Raw genomic sequence first — 11,085 nt, forward strand, 5'->3', positions numbered from 1 at the left:
AAAAGATAAGCAAATTACCCCGAACATTCTATTCGATCTAATATGTCAAACCAACCTTTAACTCTGCTTTTGCCTCAAAAAAAAATATTGTTCTTATTCACTGCCTCTTTGTTTACGTAAGTCAGGTGTGTAAGTTTCAACCTTCATCGCATATGCACGTTCGCTTCAAATAAACTAAGTTGGACACAACATTAGGGATGATAAATGCAAGGCAAGAATGCACATATGCGTAGCATCTTATAAAGTATTAAAATACCGCAAATACTAGTTTCATTCTCTGTGGTGAAAAATGTATACAGGTGGACATGCGACGCCGCAACAATGCCAGACGGACGTATGTATCGCTCCATTCAACTGTATGTGTTTTAAAACCACAATTCTCTCGACACAACTATGAAACTGAAACAACTTTCTTTTCAAAATTTTGAGGGTTCAAATTGTTCAATTTTTCAAAATTTTTACATAGCAAACCATCATTTAATATTTATGGTCCTGAATAATACTAATGTTTTTAGTGTTTGGATATCTGTCCAGAGGGTACATTCGGTGTAAACTGTCAAGAGAAATGTTTATGTAAAAACGGAGCGAAATGTTCTAGTAAAGATGGAGGATGTATTTGTACCAATGGATGGGAAGGGAAGTTCTGTAATAAACGGGCCTGCCCGGATGATCTTTGGGGTCCAAATTGTCAGTATCCTTGTCAGTGCAATAAAGAAAACACAGAAATGTTAGTTCAAGTTACAATTTTTATAATGAATTATTGAATACAAATATATTTTATATTTTAGGTGTCATCCCTGGACAGGAGAGTGTGAATGTAAAGCTGGTTGGAATTCACAGGATTGTTCTAGACCTTGTCCAATACTCACCTTTGGTAAAGGCTGTCATAGTTTATGTAAATGTGTAAATAATGCGCAATGCTCACCATTTAATGGTTCATGTATTTGTTCACCTGGTTTCACAGGATTACAATGTGAAAAAAATTGTCCTGAAGGAAATTTTGGCGAAGACTGTGCTCAAAAATGTGACTGTAAGTTATTATTTTAAATTAGATTGATTTGTAAAATTAATAATATCTGAGGAGTATAAGGGTGACTTTAAAATAACACGTCGTTTTTTTCCAAAGTAAAGTAATTAATTTCGCAGTCTAATAGTTGATTAAATTATTTACATTAGTAACGTATCTACTTACCAATAGTAGTTATAATAAATTTTTTAATGTTCGGCACTGTAGCCAGAGTAATATCAAAAAAAATATGGCGACTTTAAAGAATCAAGTCACTAAATTATACAAAAACTATTTTGCTAAATTATTTTCCATAACTTCGCAGATTGAAGTTGATTTAAAAACAACTTACAACGCTGGCAGTGGCTCGGTTTATGCCGTCCAGTGGTGGCGAACACAAGAATTAAAGTATAGTTTAAAAAACTAAACTCGACTATTTATTTGTTAAAAAAAGTTACACTCTTGCAGTCATATACGGGGTGTCCCAAAATTAATGCATTAATGCTCATAGATTCTTAAGATAAATGTAGAGAACCCGTATTTTTTATTTTTGCCAAGTGGCCCCCTCTTTCGGAGCTACAACCCTCTGAAATCTGCCCCTAAGAATTGTCTTTTTTATATCTCAAAACCCTGTTGTACGAGAAATAATAAATTTGATACACAGGGGCTTTATGTCGTGTTGAATCTGATAGTGCTATGCTTTTTGGCAGGGATCTCCCTTAAGACACTTTTTCATAGGCCCCCTTGTCTTTGCAACAAAAAAAATTGGTGGCGTATTTGAATTTCTTAAAAATTACTATTTCACTAGAAAGCCATTGAATTCAGAAACTTTTTCTGTTAATATTTTTTTTTGTAAAACGCAATGTTTTTAAGAAAAATGGTGAATGGCGATATGCATTCGATCACATTTTATTTAGTATGTGGTGTAGGCCAAGCAAATAAGATTTTTACTAGAAAAAAGTCCTATCCACGAGATTATTGTAAAATTGTCTAAAGGAACATAATACAAGACATCTCTCATCTCGTGAGTCAAAAACTTTTATTAGCTAATTTTTCTATTTAAGGTGGCCATATTCCTGGCTGAGAAATAGTGAAATTTCTGGCGTTTTTAGGTACTGAAATCTTTAAAAGTAAAACGTGTAGAACAAAAGTTAAGCACAAAAATAAAATCCTTGATGTTTTGTTTATTCATTGTTACCATTTAAATTTACTCAAATGAAATAATAACTAAAAAAAAAGCGTTTGTAAAATATGCGTTTGCTGTTATTCTAACCCCACATTTTAAGAATTATTTTCACGTACTTATAAATAAAAGTAAACAATTTTATATGTAGGACTAAGCAAGTAAATGTTATAAGAATATTTACATGTGGAATTATATATAAAAAAGATAGTATTTTCGTAGATTTCAGTACCTAAAACCTTAATGATTTGATCGTTTTTTGCACCTGTTTATTCGTTTTACTGCGGCGTCTTTGAAAATACTCAGGTGGCATGACATAACATTCCTATTATTTGATAAGCTTTAGATTATTCAGTTATTAAATGTTTGAAATTATTTGTCTTTGCGGAAAACACTATTTAAAGAATATGGGNGAAAAGTGACTCTCAGACAGCTTATAGGGAGTAAAATTATCTACAAAATGAGACTTGTTAAATTAAAATCGGTTAATAAACAAAAAAGTTATTAAAAAAAAACAAGAAAAGTGCCCATTTTTAAATTTGTTTATAACTATCGCATTTATTGTTAAAATTTTATAAAACCTATGACAAGTTGAGGGTTTTGTCATACTTTAAAAGTGTGCCAAAAGTGTAGTGTATTTGTTTATAACGGAGGCTCCAAAAGTTATGAACTTTAAGCCTCTGTATAGGTGTTAATTTTCAACCAAACATGATTCTGAAAGCGTCATTGTAATCTTAAAGACGTAATTAAGCGACCTATTAAAAAATATCACCGTTTTTTTTACTTTAACATTATCAAATTGTGCATTAAAAAACCGTGCGTTTTTCGCTTATAATCAATTTGAATAAAATTGTTGCTATTAATAGATACAATGAATAGCTGGCAAAAAAATACAATTTTTTTTCAAAAAAAGCACCCTCTACGACCAACAGGAGCCAACATAAGAATTTTTTTTTAAATCGTAGCGCAATTGTTTATAAATATTAAAACTTGAATTTTTCACAAAATAAAGTTTACGATGTAAACTACGATTTCCCGTGAATTGCATTGAAAAATGTGGAAAATTAACGACTCACGAGCCCTTTAAAGAGAAGGTACTCGCTAAGTAAACTGTCCGGCGGCTAGGTGGTGGGGGAAGCTCGTCCAAGCGAGTCGCGCGCGCGAGAAAAGTTCAAAATTGATGCGCGCTGTAAATTTTGCAATATCTCGGCTTCTATTCATCGTAGAAACTTATTTTCTTTTTTTAAACTGGGGTAGCTCGACGAAAAAATAACAATGGACATATTTCCGAATTCGTAGAATAGCCCTGAACCCCAGAAAAATGCATCTTTTATATTTAATTTTTTTTTAATTTACAAAAATGTCACAAAAATTATTGTTAAACGAAATATTAATTAAAATTTCAATTTCGGAATTATTTTACTATTATTAAATAAATAAATGAAGCTATCGAAGTTATTTTTTACATATTAAGGCAAAGTAAACTTGTTTTTTCAATATTTTGTTAGCTATTTAATTACGATTTAAAATTAAAGGAAAAATTCATAAATAAATTTCAAATTATTATTTCTCATAAAAATAGAAAAAAATTTAAAATTTAAATTGTATTATATTGCATTATACCTATTATTGAAAATGGTTGTGATTAATATTTTTTTAATCAATTTTGATTATGTTGCAAAAATTTTTTTGTATAAAATTAGTAATAAATATAATAAAAAAACTTTACTTATATGGGTTGTCCCGAAATTCATGCAACAAAATTTGGTCACAGATTCTTAGGACAAATTTAGGGGACCCGTATTTTTTATTTTTGCCAAGTGGCCCCCTCTTTCGGAGTTACAGCCCCTTGAAGTCCGCCCCTAAGAATAATCTTTTTTTATATCTCAGAACCCTGTTGTACGAGAATCACTAAATTTGGTACACAGGGGTTTTATGACATGTGGAATCTGAAGGTGCAACGTTTTTTTGGCGGGGAACCCCCTTAAGACAATTTTTCGTGGGCCCCCTTGTCTTTGGAGCCTATAAAATTTGGTCGCATATTTAAATTTTTTTTTAAATTATTAATCCACTAGAAAGCCTTTAAATTTAGAAACTTTTTGTCTCTTTATACTTTTTTCGTAAAACGCAATATTTCGAGAAAAATGTCAAAATGTGATCGAATGCATATCGTGATTCGCCATTTTCCTCAAAAACATTGCGTTTTACGAAATAAATATCAAGAGACAAAAAAGTTTCTAAATTCAATGACTTTCTTGCTAACTAATAATTTAAAAAAAAATCAAATTTGCGATCAAATTTTTCTGGCTCCAAAGACAAGGGGGCCCACGAAAAAGTGTCTTAAGGGGGTTTCTCGCCAAAAATCGTAGCACTGTGAGATTCCACATGTCATAAAACCCCTGTGTACCAAATTTAGTGGTTCTCGTACAACATGGTTTTAAAGTATAAAAAAGAGTTCTTAGGGACAGATTTCAGGGGGCTGTAACTCCGAAAGAGGGGGCCAGTTGGCAAAAAGAAGAAATACGGGTCCTCTAAATTTGTCTTAAGAATCTATGATCAAATTTTGTTGCATGAATTTCGGGACACCCATTATTTTTATTAATATTTTTTAATTTTGGGAATTTTGTAATAAATTCAAATGCTTTTTATTCTTTTTTAAATCTTTTAACAATAAATAATAATTTTAAAATAATTTGTGAAATTTTATTTTAATTTTACATTTAAATCGTAATTAAAGAGCTAACAAAATATTGAAAAAACTAGTTTACTTTGCCTTAATTTCGGAAAAATTCAAGTCTTAATATTTATAAACAATTGCGCTATGATTTAAAAAAAAATCTTATGTTGGCTCCTGTTGGTCGTAGAGGGTGCTTTTTTTTAAATTTGCATTTCTTTGCCAGCTATCCATTGTATCTATTTTCGGTGAGGTAGCATAAATAGCAACAATTTTATTCAAATTGTTTATAAGCGAAAAACGCATGGTTTTTTAATGCACAATTTGACAATTTTAATGTCAAAAAAACCGTGATACTTTTTAATAGGTCGCTTAGTTACGTCTTTAAGATTACAATGACGCTTTCAGAATCATGTTTGGTTGAAAATTAACGCCTGTACAGAGGCTTAAAGTTCATAACTTTTGGAGCCTCCGTTATAAACAAATACACTACACTTTTGGCACACTTTGACAAAACCCTCAACTTGTCATAGGTTTTATAAACTTTTAACAATAAATGCGATAGTTACAAACAAATTAAAAAATGGGCACTTTTCTTGTTTTTTTGAAATAACTTTTTTGTTTATTAACCGATTTTAATTTAACAAGTCTCATATTTTGTACTCAATACTCATAATTTTACTCCCTGCAAGCTGTCTGTGAGTCACTTTTCGCTAAAATTGTTGGTTTTCCCTGCAAAGTGAAAAAACTGTTTTCCTCACTTATTTGTTTAAATAGAAAAGTTAGCTAATAAAAGTTTTTGACTCACGAGATGAGAGGTGTCTTGTATTATGTTCCTTTAGACAATTTTACAATAATCTCGCGGATAGGACTTTTATCGAGTTTCTCTTTTATTTTCGCTAATTTTCCTGGTGTAGTGTGAATAAAACCATTATAACAATATTTTAAAAGAATATTTTGTCAGTGTGATTTAAATAAAATAACAGATTTTCCTGTTACATCGTACATTGCATATTGAAGTCGACATGTCTCGAAAACATGTAATTGGGAAAAACTTTATATTACAAAAATTACTTAAAATTTAACGATTTTTCAGATGGATCGCATTTCCACGTTCCAGTATTTTCGAGATACAGACGTTTTAAGTTTTTGATATTCACCGGGAATTAAATTAAATAATTATTTGATAATATTTTTCGATATTGTCAAAAATAGCGGTACTTTACTCTTGGCAACTAACAATATTTTTCTAAATACTGAACACCCTATATAAAAAATGACAAATATTTTAACAGTTTTGACCGTTTTGGAACAAGCAGGAGTTTTTACAAAGAGTGACTTTTTGTCGTAAACCCACAAATAAACCTTTTCCCTCTTCCGGACATTACAGCGGTACATGTTGTATATACAGGGTGTCCCGTTCATGTTTCAAAAAAACTTGTGTGCAAGTTCCTCATGGGAAAATAATGGGGGTAGTTCATGTAAAATTTTTTTCTTAGACGCCCTGTTTTCGATATACAGTGTGTTGAAGTTGTTACTTTCCAAATGGTTTTCCCGAGTATCCTTAATTATCTTTAAATCGGCTAAAGATAAAAATGTCAAAATTTGTAAAGTTATGAGTAAACAACAACTGTGCGTTAAGAATAATGTGCAAACGGTTTATTTCTGAAAAGCAGTGTCGTCGATACAGGTAATTGAAGGGGCACAATCGAAGAAAAAATATGTTAAAAGTCAACATTTATTTAATTTCTAAACGGTTCTGTAAACTCTAAAGCAGCGGTCTTCAAACTTTTACGACGTGCGGAACCCCGCCAACATTTCGATTTTTTTGAGGAACTCCTACACCTAAAAAAATTTTCGAACACATTTAAAATTAAAGTAAGACTTTAAAGTTAAAGTACTTAAATATTTGTTGAGTAATTAAAAAAGAATGAATATAATCAGAGACTGGGATGTGCTTGAATATTTTTACATAATATATTAAAATCAGGTGCTATTGTCGTAAATTGCAATCGCATTTCAAATTCTGCATTAAACCCAGTGCGACACTTTGTTTTTGTAGCTACGTACGTGGAAAATGATTTTTCGCACAGGGACGTAGTTGCAAAATGCCTTAATACATTTATTGTTTGGTCGGCAATTTGAGGATATTCCTCATAAATCTCTAGCCAAAAATCAAGGGAAATGCAACGTAACCAACGCGAAGAACGCTGCGTAACTTATACGCGTGTACTTGTAAAAGTTTTAAGAGTATATATTTTTTTGAATTTTGTAATTATCAATATTAAAATTTTAAATTTTTGACTGAGTCGCGAAACCCCAGAGAGGTTGTGCGGAACCCCAGGGTTCCGCGGAACACAGTTTGAGTACCACTGATCTAAAGGATACTACAAAAGAAATGTATACTTGTCGAAATTCGGTAGCATGTACCATTTTCGATAAAAATGATGTTGAATTTTTTTTGCTCACATAAAGCGGCACAAGTACATTAACAAAATATTAAATTGAAAGAGGACTTTATCATTGAATGAGCTGAAGACATTTAACTACCAACAGTATTTGCATTTAAGACTATAATTTTAATTTCTTACGTATCACATGAAACAGTTAAATTGTAAAACATTTTATTAACTAAAAACAAAAATTAAAATTTATTTTAAGTTTCAGTTTGTTGTAAACTAACATTTAAAAAAGTAAATCAAAATAAACAGATTATGGTAATTAATTATCTATTATTAACTAATTTTAGATTTTATAAACTACTACACTACCATTACTAAAATAAACAATTGTTGAATGGACTGATTTGTTGATGGATATATAATTTATTTACTTTTTTATATTTCTATTGGATTGACAGTATGTTATAGATTTCGTTTATCATATTATAGATTAACAGGAAGATTTAATTATTTAAGATTAAATTGTTTAATAGAAAAACAAAGTTATATGTTGAAGGGTATATTTGGGTTAATTTTTAGAGTAATTTTTAGAGGAAGAATATTAATATGATTGATTTTTCCTTCACCATATTTTATTTGCCTACCAGTTATTTTAAAAATAATAACTTTAATTATAATTATTTTAGGAATTTATGTTGGATATGAATTAGCTAAATTTAAATTAAATTATAATTTAAAATCTTTAAATTATTTAACATTAAGGGGATTTTTAGCTATAATATGAAATATGCCAATCATTTCAACTTTAGGTGTAAATTATTATCCTATTTATTGTGGAAATATTTATTTAAAAAGATTTGATCAAGGTTGAATTGAATATTATGGTGGTCAGAATTTGAGAATAAACCTTCAATTAATTACAAAAGTTTTACAATTACTATCAATTAATCATTTAAAATTTTTTTTTATATTAATAATTTTTTGATTAGTATTTGTAATACTTTTATTATACTTAAATAGCTTATATAGAGCATAATATTGAAGATATTAAGGAAATAAAAATATTTTTAGGTAATTTAAATTTATAAGAAAAGTTCTAATTTTACATTGAAAATGTAATGTTTTCATTAAACTATATAAATTAGAAATATAAACGAATTTTCATCGCTTAAGATTTAAGTTAGAAGCTTAATCTTGAGTATCATATTTCTTTAATTGGAGAATTACTCAATTTAATCATTAACAGTGATTTACCTCTTTTTTGGTTTCAATTAAAATAAGGATGAAAATCATCAAACTTTTAGGTCGAAACTAAATGCAAATATTGCTTCTTATTAAAGATAAATTGATAGTTCAATACTTTTTAAGTGCAAATTAAATGTTATAGTTAACTATTATCCTAGTATGCTCAATTTAGTGCTCCTTGATTTCATTCATGGAAAAGTCCGAAAATTAAAATTATAATGAAAAAAATAAAAATAATAGAATAATGTGTAATATTAGAAATTTTTAAAGTAATAATTAATGGAAATAATAAAGTAATTTCTACATCAAAAATTAAAAAAATAACAGCAATTAAAAAGAATTGTAATGAAAAGGGTAATCGAGCTGTATTTTTAGGATCAAATCCACATTCAAATGGTGATCTTTTTTCTCGATCAGAAAATCTTTTTAGAAATTAAATTTAATAGAATAATTAATATAAAATTAATTAAGGTGATTATAATAGTTAGTAAAAAAATAATTTTAATTATTTATACTAGTTTTCTAGATTTTTTGATTGGAAGTCAAATATAATTATTATATTATATAAATTATTTATCTACCTCATCAATAGATAGAAATATATAGGAATAATCATACAACATCAACAAAATGTCAGTATCAAGCAGCAGCTTCGAATCCAAAGTGATGAATACATCTAAAATGTCCTAAAATATGACGAATTAGACATACTAATAAAAAAGTAGAACCAATAATTACATGAAGTCCATGAAAACCAGTTGCTATAAAAAATGCTGATCCATACACTGAATCAGCAATAGTAAATGGAGCTTCAATATATTCATAAGTTTGTAAGAGAGTGAAATATATTCCTAATATTACAGTTAAAATTAATCTGTTTAATCTTTGGGTATAATTATTTTCTATTAGTCTATGATGAGCTCAAGTTACTGTAAGTCCTGAAGTTAATAAAATTAATGTATTTAATAAAGGAATTTCAATTGGATTAAAAGTTTGAATTCCTTTGGGGGGTCAAATTATTCCTAATTCAATGCTAGGAGATAATGATCTATGAAAAAATCCTCAAAAAAAAGATAAAAAAAAGAATACTTCAGATGTAATAAAAAGAATTATTCCTCATCGTAGTCCTATAGTTACATTATATGTATGATGTCCTTGATAGGTTCTTTCTCGTGTAATGTCTCGTCATCATTGATATATAACTAAAATTAAAATAGTAAAGCCTAGTAGTAATAGGTTATTTTCATATAAATGGAATCATTTAATTAATCCTATTATTGTAGTTAAAGCTCCTAAAGATCCTAGTAAGGGTCATGGTCTAACATCTACCAAATGAAAGGGGTGATTTTTATGTAAATGCATTAATTTACTTCTCTTGAGTATAAGGTTCTTAAAATTGCAAATACATATGATTGAATGATAGATACGGCTGATTCAAGAATTAATAANATTAATTTTAATTAAGGATAATTTATTGAAAATAAATTTAAATAAGGAATTGAAAGTAATTTTTTAAGATTTAAAAAAGATTTTAGCTCTAAAATATGCACATATCGCCCGTCGCTTTCATTTTAAGGTGAAATAAGTCGTAACAAAGTAGGCTTACTAGAAGGTGGGCCTAGAAAGACAAGTTAGAGCTTGTTATAAAGCATTTTGTTTATATTAAGAAGTTAATTGTGAAATTCAATTTAACTTGATTTTAAAAATATTATTTTTAATTTTTAAGTAAATTTAATTAAAAAAGATAATTATTTTTTAGTAAAAATAAGAAAAAATTAGGTTAATAATAGATNAAAATGTTATATAAAATATATAAAAAATTAAGGTTAAATAAAGGAATTCGGCAAGAGATTATTCACCTGTTTATTAAAAACATGGCTTTTTGATAATAATTGAAGGTGGAATGAATGGTTGGATGAAAAAATAACTCTATTTAATTTAAAATGAATTTTATTTTTAAGTAAAAAAGCTTAAATTAATTTAAAAGACGAGAAGACCCTATAGAGTTTTATAAAGTATAAGTTTTAATTTTAACACGATTTTCCGGCCCCTAAGTGGTCATTTTCCCGATCCCAAATGGGAGATTCCAGTTGAACATAAACTTTTCGAGCACAGTCTGAGTTCCAGTATTTTAAAAGTACATAAAAATACCACTGTTGCGATTGCGATGTCCGAAATACGATTTTCCGGCCCCTAAGGGGTCATTTTCCCGGTCCCAAACGGGGAATTTCAGTTGGCCATAAACTTTTCGACCACAAATCCGGCTTTGGCTTTAGAATGCACCTTCGACCTTGCCTCATCCCGGAATCCATCTTTCAGTCCCTATAGAGGCCATTTTTGGCCCCTGGGGCCAATTCCAGACATGGAGGGCCATTTCTGAGCTCGAAATCGGATTCAGCGTCGAAAAATACATGGGAATACATATGTCCGACCCACAAGTCCGAACACTTTTTTTTTGTGGGGCTGTGTTGCGATTGCGACGTCCGAAACACGATTTTCCGGCCCCTAAGGGGTCATTTTCCCGGTCCCAAACGGGGAATTTCAGTTGGCCATAAACTTTTCGACCACAAATCCG

At 29.3% G+C, this 11,085-nt stretch overlaps 2 pseudogenes; one reads left to right on the forward strand and one right to left on the reverse strand.

Moving 5' to 3' along the window:
- Positions 1-8,602: 8,602 nt before the first annotated feature.
- Positions 8,603-9,887, reverse strand: LOC111692349 (annotated as a pseudogene).
- A 526-nt stretch (positions 9,888-10,413) lies between these two features.
- LOC108912909 overlaps positions 10,414-11,085 on the forward strand; it is a 2,917-nt pseudogene continuing 2,245 nt past the window's right edge.

Source organism: Anoplophora glabripennis, unplaced genomic scaffold (assembly GCF_000390285.2).
Source record: "Anoplophora glabripennis isolate ALB-LARVAE unplaced genomic scaffold, Agla_2.0 scaffold1356, whole genome shotgun sequence".
NCBI classification, from domain to species: Eukaryota; Metazoa; Arthropoda; class Insecta; order Coleoptera; family Cerambycidae; genus Anoplophora; species Anoplophora glabripennis.